The sequence below is a fragment of the Schistocerca nitens genome, chromosome 10 (assembly GCF_023898315.1).
Source record: "Schistocerca nitens isolate TAMUIC-IGC-003100 chromosome 10, iqSchNite1.1, whole genome shotgun sequence".
In the NCBI taxonomy this organism is placed as follows: Eukaryota; Metazoa; Arthropoda; class Insecta; order Orthoptera; family Acrididae; genus Schistocerca; species Schistocerca nitens.
Window position 1 is genome coordinate 102989880 of NC_064623.1, and position 18334 is coordinate 103008213.

Sequence of the window (18334 nt, forward strand, 5' to 3'; positions counted from 1 at the left end):
GGTCGGACATTTACATACAGTGGAACTAATCCACGATCGGAATGTCTCTTGGAGGATCGTGTAAAAATGTGAAATAAATAGGTCAATGGCATTTCGAGGTTTTCGTAACAACGTTTCCCCTTAATTTATTACTATAGATGATTTACTATGATTCCGAGTTCTGTGGGCCAAGTCGGAACGAAGAGCAGAAAGTTGCTTCCTAACGCAATTTTCAGGGATACCACAGATGCAGACGTGTTTCCGTTTCCCACAGATATTTAGTAATTGTGAACTATTACTGGGACCACTAGTACACAATGTGTACATTTACATAAAAGAAACAATAAGAATGCAGGACCAAGAAGAAAATTGTAGGATCGAAAAAAATACGGCACACTTACAGCCTTCCACTTCTTTTGATTAGAATGTATTGTCGAATAAACTAATGTGCAGAAAATAAAACTTGAGGGATGGTCTAAATTTTACTGTGAACGGATATCAATCATAAGATTCGTTTGTGACGTTTCTATCCGCATTGAAAATCATCTACTGCTCAGATCATATCGAATGAGGGCAAATCAAAGCAAGATGAAAATATTGATAGGTAACAGCAAAGATATATGGAAGACAAATTTAATATCAAAATTTGGACAATGTGATGGGGAAGTGAATGAATCGTGCTACGACGGGACAAATCCACGAATGATGAAAGAAGCAAAGAGTACTTAAGAACCAGACTATCGCTGTAAAGAATAGAAATATATTGAAACTGAATATGGGCCTCGCTTCAAGGAACAAATTTCTGAGAATATACACCTTTAGCACAGAATTTTATAGTGAGGAGTCACAGAGAGTGGAAAATACGGCAAGATGAGAATTAATGCGTTTGTAAAGAAGACTTATAAATGAATGAGAAGGTTATCCTCAGAATCAGCAAAAAAATTAACGTATGGAAAAACTGTCTAGGAAAACGGGCAGGATGATGACACACACAATGAGAAACGACATTCCCTAGAACTATATAGCGGTATAGTGGGCAAAGCCTTCGGGGAATTTAGCTATTGGAATGTACCGAACAAATAATTGTGGCTATTGAATTTAAGTAATGCAGGAAAATGTAAGTTAATGCAGATGAGTAGCAAAACAAAAGCGTAGTGTTGCAATACAGCATTAGTGGTGTGCTGTTTGACACAGTCATGTCGATTAAATATGTAGGCGCAACGTCGCAGAGCGATTTGAAACGGAACCAGCATGAAAGGACTGTATGAGGGAAGGCGAATCTTAGGAAAGTGAGGGTCACCTGTAAGGGAGATCGCGTACAAGACTCTTGTGGGACACACTTTTGAGTGCTACTCGAGTGTTTCGGATCTGCAGTAGAAGAACATCTAAGAAATTCAGAGGCGAGCTGCAAGATCTGTTACAGATAGGCTCGAACAACAGTCAAATATCACGGAGATTCATGGAGAACTCAAATGCGAATCCTTGGATGGAAGGCGAAGTTCTTTTCGAGGAACACAATTGAGAAAATTTAGAGAACCGTCATTTGTAGTTGACTGCAGAACAATTTTGTTTCTGCTAACGCACATTTCATGTAAAAACCACTAAGCTAACATGAGAAATTAGGGCTCATTCGGAGATACTTATACAGTCGTTTTCCCCTCTCTCTGTTTGCGAGTGCAACAGGAAACCAAATGACTATTCCAGAAATGGTAACCGTACCCTCCATGACGTACCGTACAGTGGCTTGGGGGATATGTAATTAGATGCACATTCTAACAACCCTACCACAACAAAGGTCAAAATTTAATAATGATTGTGGTGTTGCTCACGCTGCTAAATACTGCAATTTCGGGCAACAACATAGTTATTATGTGGCAAGTGTCATTAGAGCACAGTTAATAAGGTCATTTCATGTAATAATGAATAAACTAGGCACTCATCTTTTCGTGTTTCCCATGCTGGTCTCGCTGTAAAATCATGGCACAATCGTCGAAAGTCTAGGTGGTGATGATTCCAAGCTCGGATGCAAAGAGGCCTAGCTTTTATTCTGCTATATTCAAAAGTTTCGTAGATGCGCTTCACAAACCATTCTTGAAGATTAAACCTTTCAAAGATAGCGCAATGGTGATGTAAAAAAGATAATCAGCACTCCGAATTTAAGTTACACTTCCTTTAATTGCTTTTGTTGCAATATCACGTAACACACAAAACATCACTTCACAATAAAAAACATACTTGAAAAACATCTTCCTCACTGTTAAAGTTCACATTTTATAAGCTGACTACAATTTGCGTCTTTTCCACATGACGTCTAAGACTTGACTTTTCAAGGTCCGACTCTCTAACAACTAACTAATAATCGCTTACGCGCCAAAAAATCAGAGTTACAAGTACGTCAAAGATCATAGTGACAAAAGAAATTATACACATAAGAATAATATCATTGCAATATAAACATATCGATGAAGCAAAGTACTTCTACATTAATGAAATCAAATCTGAATGTTGTCTCAGAAGTAGGTCAACTACTTTACAGAAACACAGTGGAATATTACTGGTATCGAGAGGTTCAGGTGAGGTGCCGTAATGGTTACGTAATTCAAGTACCATTACAATATGTAGATGTAAGTGCTGATCTAACTTGAAGAGATCGGCAGAGGCAGAAGTGAACGGCCAGTCAGAGAAATCATAAGGGAAAGAAATGTTCATCTCCAAGTAATGTTGTCAGAAGAGATCCCCGAATGTTCACAGGTCACCTCAGTATGCCTGCTGATTTATGTCGGCCTGAAATAAACTTTCTAAATGAGTCCGGTGTTTTCTCTCGATAGCGCCGTACATCACTGGGCCACTTTATTGCTCCTTGGAAATAGACTGGAGTTTCTGTCCTCTTCTTTCCAGCTCTTACTACAGGGTCCAGTCACAATAATGCGACCACCGCCTATATTCAGCGTCAACAAGCAACAACCGCTCACAGACGACGGGTGGCAGCAGACGCAGTGGAGGGTATATAAAGCGGAAAACGGTGAAGTCATTGCCGTAATGTGGAAACGGAGCGATTTATCTGAGGTTCAACAAGGACGTAATGATTAGTGAAAGAATTTCCTAAATGGTCAAGTCTGCAAACGTTTTTCATGCAGCCGTATTTACTGTACACTAAGCATGTCAAAATTCCGCTCTAGGAAACTGTCGAGGAGCAACTATGGTGTACAACAAGCCGTAGATGACAGGAGTGAACGGCGGTTACGGATACGAGTACGGACGAATAGCAGTAGTGGACACCAGAAGATACAGAGGAAGATCCCAGCAGAGGGGTCGAAACGTCGATCATTTTAGTAGAAATATGACGCGGCCTAATAACCCAGTAGATTTTACCTACACAGACATGGAACTGTTGAGACTCACCGGCCAGATAACTCAATGGTCTGCCAACATTGTCCCCTCAAAGACAGTTGTCCGCAGTTCGTGGTCTCACGGTCGCGTTCTCCCTTTCAGAGCACGGGGTTCCGGGTTCGTTTCCCGGCGAGGTCAAGGATTTTCACCTGCCTCGAGATGACTGGGTGTTTGTGTTGTCCATCATTTCATTATCATTCATGCAAGTGGCGAGGATGGACTGATCAAAGGTTGGGAATTTGTACGGGCGCCGATAGCCGCGCAGTAGAGCGTCCCACAAACCAAACATCATCATCATCATCATCATTTCTAGTTTCATGTTCATTTTAGTTACTATTAAGTACTGATATCTTTAATTTTCAATTTAAGCTGAACTTTCACTACCCGTTCTCGCAAATAATGCACAAGTTCGTGCCGCTGGACGTTTTATGTTCACTCTATGTTTGTAAAATGCTAACTGTGGTGTCACCGCCAGACATCACACTTGCTAGGTGGTAGCTTAAATCGGCCGCGGTCCATTAGTACATGTCGGACCCGCGTGTCGCCACTGTCAGGATCGCAGACCGAGCGCCACCACAAGGCAGGTCTCGAGAGACTTACTAGCACTCGCCCCAGTTGTACGACGACGTTGCTAGCGACTACACTGACGAAGCCTTTCTCTCATTTGCCGAGAGACCGTTAGAATAGCCTTCAGCTAAGTCCATGTCTACGACCTAGCAAGGCGCCATTAGCCTTAGATAGCTTGTATCTAAAGAGTCTCACTTGTATCGCCACAATCTCCAGATGTCTCATCAAGAACGATGTATACAAGGATGTATTAAAAGTTAAGTATTCAAGGAGCTACGTACTTTTCTTTATAACATTCATTACGTATCCTGTTTCAGACCTCACTCCATCCTTCGTGAGTTAGCGCGTGCATCTTGGCCGCCTCTTTCAATTAGTGTGCGTAGTGTTGGCAAGTCTGCCGACACTACACTAACTACTTATAATTTTTTCCTCCTGTAGTTGGTAAATTTAACAACGTCCTGTCACGCGGCGCCACGTATAACACTGCAACAGCATTTACGTAGCTTGTACTATGAAATACCAAATTTGGTTTACGTACTATGCCCCAACAGCACAAATAGTCCTGTCACGGAAAAGCCACGTATAACACTTCCGTCTTATACTGCTATACCATAACCTTAAAGTAGGAGGCATGTCGTGAAATAAGACTATCTAGTTAAAACAATTATCGTATAAAGCAACAGAGCAGTTTTACCCTCTGAGAGGAATTTTGTTATGTTGACCGAGTTGTACGTAACGGGGGTGGCTTATCGGAAATGAAAGTCAGAATTACGTAAGTATTTGAACAGTAACAAATAATGTTTCACCTAGCTATACTGTTTAAAGAATAAGGAAAACGGTCGCCAGCCTAATTAGGCAAGAGAAAGATTAACGTTCTTGTTTAAGAAAGTAAGTATGAGTAACTTTAACGGACAAACACAACCTATACTTTGCCACACGCGAGTGCAATGAACTCTGACACATACATATGTTTACGGTAAGATTGAAGCTAACAGCTAGAGCAGCACAAAGTATTTGCAAAAATATAACAGATAACGAAACACACTATTACTTTCAGGGCTTATTCACTGTAAGATCATAGATTGGACATAAGTTCAGTGTTACTTTTCACGCATTTTCCTAGCTGACAGGCTCTGATGTTTTTGCTTGGCTGGCTCAAACTGTGTGTCTCACCGAGACATCTTGCCTTTCGCAAGATAAAGGGCTATCCACATGTGAGGACAGAGGGCGATTACCTCAGTCGACAAGAAAATATTCTGTGAAACGTATGATTCCAGGTTCGATCGCGGTCCAGCACATTGGCGTGTCACGGAACTCGTCAGGCGTCGACGCCACCTGCAACACACCTCTGCCAGTCGGGTTGCAGCAAACGCTGCCCCTGAGACGCTACACTAGCACAGTCCAGCGAGCCAAGGTATTTGCATCCCAGGCCCCGAGAGAACGTTTTCGTACACCAGACATGAATAACACGTGGTGCACACAACCGCGAGAGGGGTCGCTCCTGCTGCGAAGCTTTCGCTGCATGCGCCGTGTCACGTGTGGCCAATCGCACGTTAGTTTACCTCCGCCGTGCGAGTATTTAGGACGACACCGGTCCCGATCCTGGCAGTTCCATCGCAGCCAGTCAACTGATGTCGTCTGCTACAGTCCCGCCACCGCTCCCGAAAGCACTCCGCCTTCGCTTCCAGTGGACAGCGGTAAGTTCGGCGACCAGCGAGTGGGACATGTTGGTATCATTCGTTACTGTCAGATTCTTCCCGCAAGATTGAAGGGACTTTGAAATGACAACGGTCATTTCCGGAACTTTAAATTTTATTGGCTCACATGGTTCAAATGGCTCTGAGCACTATGCGACTTAACTTCTGAGGTTATCAGTCGCCTAGAACTTAGAACTAATTAAACCTAACTAACCTAAGGACATCACACACATCCATGCCCGAGGCAGGATTCGAACCTGCGACCGTAGCGGTCATGCGGTTCCAGACTGAAGCGCCTTTAACCGCACGGGCACACCGGCCGGCTTAAATTTTATTATGTTCAGAATTAAGCCTTGCAGTGGAGGCGTTTACTTACAGATTTCCTAGTGTTCAGTGAAGTGGGAGCACTGTATCATATAATAGGGAATAATCTAGGGTATTCCAGTAATTGTATCATCATGCATTCAGTGAACTTTCTTCAGTCTAAAATTTTCTTGCACGCGACTAATATTTTTGCACATTGTCTGCTTTGAGGTTCAGTATCGGGGAAAGGAGAACATTTGTGTTGAGGAAAATCATTTTCTTCATACTTAACGGTAAATGATGACTGCCAACACAGTTGCAGGATAAAGATTTATTAAAATTCTTGACCAAGGTTTCGGTATATATAAATATACCTTCATAGAAAGTAAAAAAATCTAAAATTACATCCTACAATGGAGAGTAATAAAACAATTGTGCCAAAGGCGTCGTCAATAGTTAAGACATCATCTCCATTTGTACAACATGATTATGGACACAGGGTTAATGCGAACACAGTTTAGCTCCAGTACTTCGCCTATGAACTGTTGTGACGAGAGTGTGAAAGCACAATTGTTTTACTAATCTCCATTGCAAGATGTAATTTCAGATTTTTTACTTCTGATGAAGGTATATTTATGTGTACCGAAACCTTGGTCAAGAATTTTAATAAATCTTTATCCTGCAACTGTTTTGGCTGTCATCATTTACCTTAAAGAATTTCAACAGTTGCTGTGTCAGCCATGTTTAAGATCTTGATTTTCTTAATAAACTGAGACTAAATTTGGTTTCTTGTTGGCGTGTGCCAAGCACGGAACACTCTGCACGCACAGTTTAACACTGCCGGACAGTTCCATAACAATCAACCCTCCGCTGCACAGGGAAACATTCATTCTGGATAAATGTGTCGATTTGGCGTCACACACAAGTACTGAGCGGCATGCAACTTCCCCGTTAGTGGCCGCGCGGAGTAGCCGCGCGGTCTAGGGGTACAGTTCGCGCGGCTACCCGCATCGGAGGGTCGAGTCCTCCCTCGGGCCTGCGTGTGTGTGCTGTCCTTAGCGTAAGTTAGTTTAAGTTACATTAAGTAGTGCGTAAGCCTAGAGACCGATGACCTCAGCAGTTTGGTCCCATAGGAACTTACCGCAAATTTCCAATTTCCCTGTTAGTGATGGCACCTGGAACAGCCTCTCGTCTCAGAATGCATTCAGTGGGATGGCTTGGAGAGTAATGAGCGGGGGATTCGCCCTGCTGCTGTCTGGCCTTGGGATTGTGGTGGTGGTGCTGGACTTTGCCTCAAAATCCATGGGTACTACAAAGTGGCACCTAGTCACATAGCCCAACAACAGGCTTGCTCTGGTGTCATGGCACTGACCAGCCACTGCGGTCGTTACAGCTTCACGGTGCAATTTTCCGCTGTGCAGGGCTTTCGTCGTCCTGCAATTACCTTGCGTTCGCGTTTAACGTACCCACTTGTCGACGTAGTACAGCTACCAACCTGCGGTTGCAAATGCAGTACTTCACCGTGCCTTTCTCAGCACTTCACGGCCAGCCGCTGTGGCCGAGAAGTTCTAGGCGCTTCAGTCTGGAACCGCGCTACTGCTACGGTCGCAGGTTCGAATTCTGCCTCTGCCATGGATGTGTGTGACGTCCTTAGGTTACTTAGGTTTAAGTAATTTTAAGTCTAGGGGACTGATGACCTCAGATGTTAAGTCCCATAGTGCTTGGAGCCATTTGAACTACACAAAGTAACACTACAGGATTGATGCCACTTCGGCAGCTTGAGTGTACCTAATAGATCCTAGTTATCTGAGGAAAGTGGACCTGGACTATCACATGGATTCCTAATCACGACTCGTTCCTGGCGCCCTCTCAGGTAGTTGAGAGATGAAGATTTGATTAAAAACATAAAATTTACATGGCGTGATGGGGAATCAGTACAACGACCTGTCGCTTTCCTGGCATGCGCTTTCAGGAGAGAACTGAGAGTATGGTTGCAATTTTTTTTTCCAATTTGTGACGTGTTTCACTCTCACAGGAGCATCATCAGACGTCGGCTAAAACACGAGTGGTGAAACGCGTCACAAATTAAGTACACTCCTGGAAATTGAAATAAGAACACAGTGAATTCATTGCCCCAGGAAGGGGAAACTTTATTGACACATTCCTGGGGTCAGATACATCACATGATCACACTGACAGAACCACAGGCACATAGACACAGGCAAAACAGAGCATGCACAATGTCGGCACTAGTACAGTGTATATCCACCTTTCGCAGCAATGCAGGCTGCTATTCTCCCATGGAGACGATCGTAGAGATGCTGCGTGTAGTCCTGTGGAACGGCTTGCCATGCCATTTCCACCTGGCGCCTCAGTTGGACCAGCGTTCGTGCTGGACGTGCAGACCGCGTGAGACGACGCTTCATCCAGTCCCACACATGCTCAATGGGGGACAGATCCGGAGATCGTGCTGGCCAGGGTAGTTGACTTACACCATCTAGAGCACGTTGGGTGGCACGGGATACATGCGGAAGTGCATTGTCCTGTTGGAACAGCAAGTTCCCTTGCCGGTCTAGGAATGGTAGAACGATGGGTTCGATGACGGTTTGGATGTACCGTGCACTATTCAGTGTCCCCTCGACGATCACCAGTGGTGTACGGCCAGTGTAGGAGATCGCTCCCCACACCATGATGCCGGGTGTTGGCCCTGTGTGCCTCGGTCGTATGCAGTCCTGATTGTGGCGCTCACCTGCACGGCGCCAAACACGCATACGACCATCATTGGCACCAAGGCAGAAGCGACTCTCATCGCTGAAGACGACACGTCTCCATTCGTCCCTCCATTCACGCCTGTCGCGACACCACTGGAGGCAGGCTGCACGATGTTGGAGTGTGAGCGGAAGACGGCCTAACGGTGTGCGGGACCGTAGCCCAGCTTCATGGAGACGGTTGCGAATGGTCCTCGCCGATACCCCAGGAGCAACAGTGTCCCTAATTTGCTGGGAAGTGGCGGTGCGGCCCCCTACGGCACTGCGTAGGATCCTACGGTCTTGGCGTGCATCCGTGCGTCGCTGCGGTCCGGTCCCAGGTCGACGGGCACGTGCACCTTCCGCCGACCACTGGCGACAACATCGATGTACTGTGGAGACCTCACGCCCCACGTGTTGAGCAATTCGGCGGTACGTCCACCCGGCCTCCCGCATGCCCACTATACGCCCTCGCTCAAAGTCCGTCAACTGCACATACGGTTCACGTCCACGCTGTCGCGGCATGCTACCAGTGTTAAAGACTGCGATGGAGCTCCGTATGCCACGGCAAACTGGCTGACACTGACGGCGGCGGTGCACAAATGCTGCGCAGCTAGCGCCATTCGACGGCCAACACCGCGGTTCCTGGTGTGTCCGCTGTGCCGTGCGTGTGACCATTGCTTGTACAGCCCTCTCGCAGTGTCCGGAGCAAGTATGGTGGGTCTGACACACCGGTGTCAATGTGTTCTTTTTTCCATTTCCAGGAGTGTATATAAAAACAATTTTAGAACTGCGTGTGCCTATTCTTTCTTGAACATCTCAAGAGGCTGTTGTACCATGAACCGAAAGATGTAGGGGTGTGATTTTTCGGCATGCGCCTTAGTGCTAGCTCGCCTGGGCTGGCCCTGGTTGTGATAAAGACTGGAAGTTGCACACACAGCTTAACAAAAGTTCAGTTTTTGTAGGTTATTTGGAACCAAGCGCTTCAATAATCGTAGTGCTTATCTGTTTGATGTAATGTCACGCAAACACAAAACAGCGCTATCCTATGACTTAAATTCAGTGAGTAATATTTGGAATCATTCAGCTCATGTATTTACTGGGATGCTGCAACTGGCAGCGATGTGTAATGGAATGAATTCCAGAGAAATGCCGACACAGAGATAAGCAGACAGCAAGGTTTGCTGGAGATTTGTGGACACCCCCTGTGATATGTAGTTTCTGCACGCATTCCTCGGGACGATGGTTCCTTTCTCGCCTTGGCGGTGTTCGCAATTATCAGCTTTCAAGTTGTCGTGTTCTTCTCTTTCCTGACACAGCTAGTACGTACGGAGCCTGCACGCGTTCTGTATTTATTATACTCTGAAAGGTTAAGCGGCACCGGCCCACTGTCATGTCATCCTCAGTCAGAAGGAGTCAGAGGCTGCGGATATGTAGGGGAACATCTTAACCACACAGCTCTCCCAGCCGTTGTCACTGTTCGCGAATTTAACCGCTACTTGTCAATCAAGTAGCCTCTCAGTCGCCTTACTACGGCTGTCCTCTCTGGTAGCTGAGTGGTCAGCGTGACAGAATGTCAATCTTAAGGGCCCGGGTTCGATTCTCGGCTCGGTCTGACATTTTCTCCGTTCAGGGACTGGGTGTTGTGTTGTCCTAATCATCATCATTTCATCCCCATCGACGCGCAGGTCGCCGAAGTGGCGTCAAATCGAAAGACTGGCCATCGGTCTACCCTACGGGAGGCCCTAGTCACACGACATTTGATTCGACTATGGCTGAGTGCACCCCGCTTGCCAACAGCCCTTGGCAGATCCGGACGGTCATCCATCCAAGCCTGACAGCGTGAAACTTTGGTAATCTGACTGGAATCGATGTTCACAGTGCGCCAAGGCCGATGACATTCAGTACTTAATAACGTACTATATTGTCTTTCTTTCTGTATACAGCATCCTCCATAACACCATCAGGAGGCACGTTCGTATATTCATTTGGAAGATGGAAGGAAGGAAGTGTTTAACGTCTCATCGATAACTTGGTCATTTGACACGCATCTCGGATTGTGAAAGGATGGGGAAGAATTTTGTCATGCCCTTTTCAAAGGAACCATCCCGGCATTTACCTGAAGCTATTTAGAAAATCACTTCATTCTGGATGGGCAGACAAGGATATGAACTTTTGTCCTCTCGAATGCTAATGTAATGTGCCAACCACCTGGAAATAAATTCGAGAACCCAAGATGTTGAAGAACGATTAATCGTTTGTTGGTGTACCATTAACTATAGCTATAATTGGTATTTGGATGGCTGAGGAAACAACGACATGCTCCATTTAATTTGTGTATTGAAGTCTAATGTCTCTTGTGGCTTTTGAAAATTTATTAATGATGTCACGGGACGGAATAGAGAAAGAAAACATGACAAAAAAAATGGCTCTGAGCACTATGGGACTCAACTGCTGAGGTCATTAGTCCCCTAGAACTTAGAACTAGTTAAACCTAACTAACCTAAGGACATCACAAACATCCATGCCCGAGGCAGGATTCGAACCTGCGACCGTAGCGGTCTTGCGGTTCCAGACTGCAGCGCCTTTAACCGCACGGCCAAAACATGACAATTAGAGAGAAAATCGCAGTTGAAAAAGATTAGGAGTAACTGAAGTTTCTGTCGAGAAGATGGTAATTTGAGTCTTCTATAACTCTTTCTGGAGGACGGAAATATTTCTTATCTGCGGTAAAGATCTTACGTGAGTTTTTAAATGAGCTTAGATGCAAGATTTATACAGAAATATGTACTCGTTTCCATAATGTACTTTGAACACTAGGCTTCATTTTATGACTAAAATAAATAATTACGAAATACTCTGTTGTAATGAATAGTAAAATGATCATTCAGTAATTACCATGCAAAATAATAATGACAATATTCAATTACACAGTGGCAAATAGCAAACCAACCACATCCGTGTATTCTGGTGGTTACAAACTTCTGCGCACTGCTGCACTGGTTTACTGATATTTTCTTAGTGTTGCCCAATAGTTGGCAGCACTTGCGCATAATGAAAAGGTTGAACATTCATAAATATATATCTCTAGTTCCCACTGGGAAAAAATACTTCTGCTGCAGCTAAGACACAATAAAAGTTAATGTACATAATTGTAGCCACAGGGTTAATTTTCCATCGTCAGTAAACGCCATCAATGTGACTGATTCTAATGAAAACCTGTAAAAATAATTAAATATATTTTCTAATAATGATTTTAGGTAGCTACGAAGAAGTAAGGAAACCATTTTTGTTTTGTTTTGTGGCTTATTTCGTTGGGTATGAAGATCAACGCTACTGTGGAGCAATATGCAAATATAAACAAATAGGGACAAGTCTTAAACATACAAAGATTTTGATTCTGGTGACCACGCACTGCTACAACTAGATATCCAGATTCGTTAATGGTTTTAATAATTTCATGAGATTAATGTGCGTTTTAGAGACTTCCAGTAACTCTACAAAAATTCGAAGTGCAAGCAGTCTTCCATGGCTGCAATGTGGAATACTGCTGTAATTTATTTCGACGAGATAAAACTGTATTTTAATATTGAAAATGAAAACAATGTCTCTGAGGATCATTTATGATCAATTTACAAAATGTTAAATATTATTACTGTTGCATAAGCTTATGCTATTGTATTAAAATACGATTCTAAAAATTCAGTCTGTGAAAGTAGGTTTTTGTTTTATTTTATATGTGTATTAAGAAACCATGCATAGATGCTAAATACTGATGTTTGAGGTGTAGTCTGAAGCCAATTAGTGCTTTCTGCTTCCCTGTAGACTATAAGACGTTGACCATTATTTAAACATTTTTTTTCCTTTTCTATGTTAAGCACCACCAAGTTCAGCTTTTACTTCAGAAGGAAAATATGTAAGTGGACTTATGTTTATGAATTACAGACCAAACCGTATTAACTTATTTAGTTTTGATTCCGGTAACCGGTTTCTGTTTATAACACTATCTGCAGACCAAAGACTACAGACGACCTGAGAGGCCAGTTAACAGAACCTATTGGTGGTACCTATAGGTAGGAAAATAGTCTTGTAGACCAAAACTGGTCAGCGGAAACAAAGATAAATAATTTATTGCGATTTGATAAGCTGTTCATTAAAGTTGAAGGTATGATCGCTGCGGGTGGTTAATTATGTTGAAAATTAACATAGATTTGACTTTCTACCAGCCCGTCGTTCACATATCTCTAGAGGGCAGGGGATGGACTGGGAGGCCAAGAACCAGGCGAGAGGCGAGAGAGGGGATATGAATCAGGTAAGTTGTTGTGTGAACTGGCTGTGTCCGGACGTCTCGATGTCCACATATCTCCGGACGCAAACGGAATGATCAGAGAGATGCAATCGCAGGTTGTTGTTGTGGTCTTCAGTCATGAGACTGGTTTGATGCAGCTCCCCATGCTACTCTATCCTGTGCAAGCTTCTTCATCTCCCAGTACCTACTGCAGCCTACATCCTTCTGAATCTGCTACGTGTATTCATCTCTTAGTCTCCGTCTACGATTTTTACCCTCCACGCTGCCCTCCAATACTAAATTGGTGATCCCTCGATGTCTCACAACATGTCCTACCAACCAATCCCTTCTTCTAGTCAAGTTGTGCCACAAGCTCCTCTACTCCCCAATTCTATTCAATACCTCCTCATTAGTTATGTGATCTACCCATCTAATCTTCAGCATTCTTCTGTAGTACCACATTTCTAAAGCTTCTATTCTCTTTTTGTCTAAACTATTTATCGTCCACGTTTCACTTCCATACATGGTTGCACTCCATACAAATACTTTCAGAAACGACTTCCTGACATTTAAATCTATACAAATTTTTCTTCTTCAGAAACGCTTTCCTTGCCATTGCCAGTCTACATTTTATATCCTCTCTATTTCGACCATCATCAGTTATTTTGCTCCCCAAATAGCGAAACTCTTTTACTACTTTAAGTGTCTCATTTCCTAATCTAATTCCCTCAGCATCGCCCGACTTAATTCGACTACATTCCATTATCCTCGTTTTGCTTTTGTTGATGTTCATCTTATACCCTTCTTTCAAGACACTGTCCATTCCGTTCAGCTGCTCTTCCAAGTCCTTTGCTGTCTCTGACAGAATTACAATGTCATCGGCAAACCTCAAAGTTTTTATTTCTTCTCCATGGACTGTAATACCTACTCCGAACTTTTCTTTTGTTTCCTTCACTGCTTGCTAAATATACAGATTGAATAACATCGGCGATAGGCTACAACTCTGTCTCACTCCCTTCCCAACCACTGCTTCCCTTTCATACCCCTCGACTCTTATAACTGCCATCTGCTTTGTATACGAATTGTAAATAGCCTTTCGCTCTCTGTATTTTAGCCCTGCCATCTTCAGAATTTGAAAGAGAGTATTCCAATCAACGTTGTCAAAAGCTTTCTCTAAGTCTACAAATGCTAGAAACGTAGGTTTGCCTTTCCTTAATCTTTCTTCTAAGGTAAGTCGTAGGGTCAGTATTGCCTCACGTGTTCCAACATTTCTACGGAATCCAAACTGATCTTTCCCGAGGTCGGCTATCAGTTTTTCCATTCGTCTGTAAAGAATTCGCGTTAGTATTTTGCAGCTTTGACGTATTAAACTGATAGTTCGGTAATTTTCACATCTGTGAACACATGCTTTCTTTGGGATTGGAATTATTATATTCTTCTTGAAGTCTGAGGTTATTTCCCCTGTCTCATACATCTTGCTCACCAGATGGTTGAGTTTTGTCAGGACTGGCTCTCCCAAGGCTGTCAGTAGTTCTAATGGAATGTTGTCCACTCTCGGTGCCTTGTTTCTACTCAGGTCTTTCAGTGCTCTGTCAAACTCTTCACGCAGTATCATACATCCCATTTCATCTTCATCTACGTCCTCTTCCATTTCCATAATATTCCCAGTGCATCGCCCTTGTATAGACCTTCTGTATACTACTTCCACCTTTCTGCTTTCCCTTCTGTGCTTGGTACTGGGTTTCCATCTGAGCTCTTGATATTCATACAAGTGGTTCTCTTTTCTCCAATAGTCTCTTTAATTTTCCTGTAGGCAGTATGTATCTTACCCCTAGTGAGATAAGCCTCTACATCATTACATTTGTCCTCTAGCCATCCCTGCTTAGCCATTTTGCATTTCCTGTCGATCTCATTTTTGAGACGTTTGTATTCCTTTTTGCCTGCTTCATTTACTGCATTTTTATATTTTCTCCTTTCATCAATTAAATTCAATATTTCTTCTGTTACCCAAGGATTTCTACTAGCCCTCATCTTTTTACCTACTTGATCCTCTGCTGCCTTCACTACTTCATCCCTCAGAGCTACCCGTTCTTCTTCTATTGTATTTCTTTCCCCCATTCGTCTCAGTTGTACCGTTATGCTCTCCCTGAAACTCTCTACAACCTCTGGTTCTTTCAGTTTATCCAGATCCCATCTCCTTAAATTCCCACCTTTTTGCAGTTTCTTCAGTTTTAATCTGCCCCTCGAAATGTCTTACAATTTAAAACATGCTTCCTAAATATCTGTCTTACCATTACATAATCTATCTGAAACCTGTCAGTATCTACAGTGTTCTTCCATGTATACAACCTTCTTTCATGGTTCTTGAACCAAGTGTTAGCTATGATTAAGTTATGCTCTGTGCAAAATTCGACAAGGCGGCTTCCTCTTTCATTTCTTCCCCCCAATCTATATTCACCTACTATGTTTCCCTCTCGCCCTTTAACCTACTCTCGAATTCCAGTCACCCATGACTATCAAATTTTCGTCTCCCTTCACGACCTGAATAATTTCTTTTATCTCATCATACATTTCATCAACTTCTTCGTCATCTTCAGAGCTAGATGGCATATAAGCTAGTACTACTGTAGTAGGAGTGGGCTTCGTGTCTATCTTGGCCACAATAATGCGTTCACTATGCTGTTTGTAGTAGCTTACCCGTACTCCTATTTTTTTTTTTCATTATTAAACCTACTCCTGCATTACCCCTATTTGATTTTGTATTTATTCACCTGACCAAAAATCTTGTTCCTCCTGCCACCGAATACTAATTCCCACTATATCTAACTTTAACCTATCCATTTCCCTTTTTAAATTTTCTAACCTACCTGGCCGATTAAGGGATCTGACATTCCACGCTCCGATCCGTAGAACGCCAGTATTCTTTCTCCTGATAACGTCGTCCTCTTGAGTAGTCCCCGCCCGGAGATCCAAATGAGGGACTATTTTACCTCCGGAATATTTTACCCAGGAGGACGCCATCACCATTTAATCATACAGTAAAGCTGCATGCCCTCGGGAAAAAAATACGGCTGTAGTTTTCTCTTGCATTCAGCCGTTCGCAGTACCAGAACAGCAAGGCCATTTTGGTTAGTGTTACAAGGCCAGATCAGTCAATCATCCAGACTGTCGCTCCTGCCACTACTGAAAAGGCTGCTGCCCCTCTTCAGGAACCACACGTTTGTCAGGCCTCTCAACAGATACCCCTCCGTTGTGGTTGCACCTACGGTACGGCTATGTGTATCGTTGAGGCACGCAAGCCTCCCCATTAACGGATGGTGCATGGTTCGGGGGGGGGGGGGGGAGGGGGGACAATCGCAGGTAAAGCAGGTAATATATTTCTGCTCATTCTCAGTATACAGGGAAAATGCTGACAGTTTATAAAGAAGATCATATCCAGATTACCATGCAGCACGTCTTAGAATATTGACAGAATGTGTACGGATAGCATATAAGACATAGAGTATTGAATGGATAGTCACAGGTTAGTACAATCGGCAAGAAGACCTCACAGATATTCTAAACAGCCTGATCTAGCCGACCCGTAAAGATACGTACTTACTGCTGTGACGCTACTCAAGATTCCAGAGACTTCTGTACCACAGTCGATAAGCCGACCTCGAAACATTCGTATGGGTTGTCAGTACGAAGTATAACGAGGTCCGCCAGGGGCCGCAGTGGCCAATCCATGGACATCACGTGTGTGGATAGCGATCGGTCGGTGCCTCGTTCAATACCAGAGCACTGAGCTATGGCGGACAGTTCCCTTCAGTGCTGCGAGTCTAGTCCCAAGCTACGGCCGATTCTACAAGCTGCAGCGATCGTCCGTCGTCTCCGAGACTGAGGCTTCTTAGGCATTATAGGCCAGCTCTGGACTACGTGGGTGTCACTCAGAAGCACAGTGACACGACTCTAACATTTTAGACGAATTCTAATTGTGCTAGACATTTCACAAGAAGACACATCATTTGATTATTTCTTCATATTTAATAAATACCATTTTATTACTAATTATTGGACCGAGCGAGGTGGTGCAGTGGTCAGCACACTGGACTCGCATTCGGAAGGAGGACGGTTCAAACCCGCGTCCTGCCATTCTGATTTAGGTTTTACGTGATTTCCCTAAATAGCTTCAGGCACAGGCCAGGATGGGTCCTTTCAAAGGGCACGGCCGGCTTCCTTCCCCATCCTTTCCTAATCCGATGCTCCACTCCCTCCCAAACAACCAACCCATTGTTGGGAACCTTTGTGATTGAGGATAAACTATGCCGTCCTCCTGCATTCCCAGCACTTATTATCCCGCCAAAGCCTGCAGTAGCACTGATCTATCCAAAAATGATATACAGCCCATCGATAAAGTAGAGGTGGGCTGCTCCGTTCTGTACTGGGGCCTGTGACGGCGTGCTGCAGTAGTGTGACCATAGGAACACAATGCGTACCGGCGCTGCAGACATGTAGATGCAATAAACCACCAAAGAATTAATTCTCTTAGTGAAGATTGTAGACCACGGTTGGAATTTTTCAGCCAAACCTTTTGTTAGTTTAAGATACTTCACAGAGAGTTTATTTTTAAGATTCATTCATATAAAGTGTGCCATTAATTTTAAAATATGTTAAAACCGCATTTACTGCTCGGGGGCTCGGCACACCCGAGCGTTCGAATGCCACCGAAGTAATATTGTTATAGTCAGCGACGGAATGGTGCCTCGCTGGTTTTGAATAGTCCGCCCCCGGTAGCAGAGTGGTCAGCACGACACAATGTCAATCCTAAGAGCCCGGCTTCGATTCCCCGCTGGGTCGGAGATTTTCTCCGCTCAGGGACTTTCCTAATCATCATCATTTCATCCCCATCGACGCGCAAGTCGCCGAAGTGGCGCCAAATTGAAAGACTTGCACGAGGCTAACGGTCTATCCGACGGGAGGCCGTAGTCATACGACATTTAGAGCATCACAGAGAGCATTAGTATCAATTAAAATAATGTTATCAATAAGAATTCTCTTCCTCACATGATTAGATTGCGGCCAACAACCTGAAAGCACGTGCGTATCTCGCGTCTGCGTAACTTGTAATTTCGCTTGTTTTGATACTAAGTAGAATGTGAGTGCTTGAAAATGACGAACAAACGTATTTATACGGATAGGAAAGGTTCGAAAAGCAATCCCACTCGTGTAAAAAAACGCTTTGATTTTAAAGCAGAAGCCAGTTAGTCGAAATAATTTCTTAAGAATGACAGTATTTCGACATCGATAAAAAGAAGCATTGGCGATTAAAGATTTGTCCAACTTCTGTATTAGAAAACACAAGTTGAAACTTTAAACGCTCG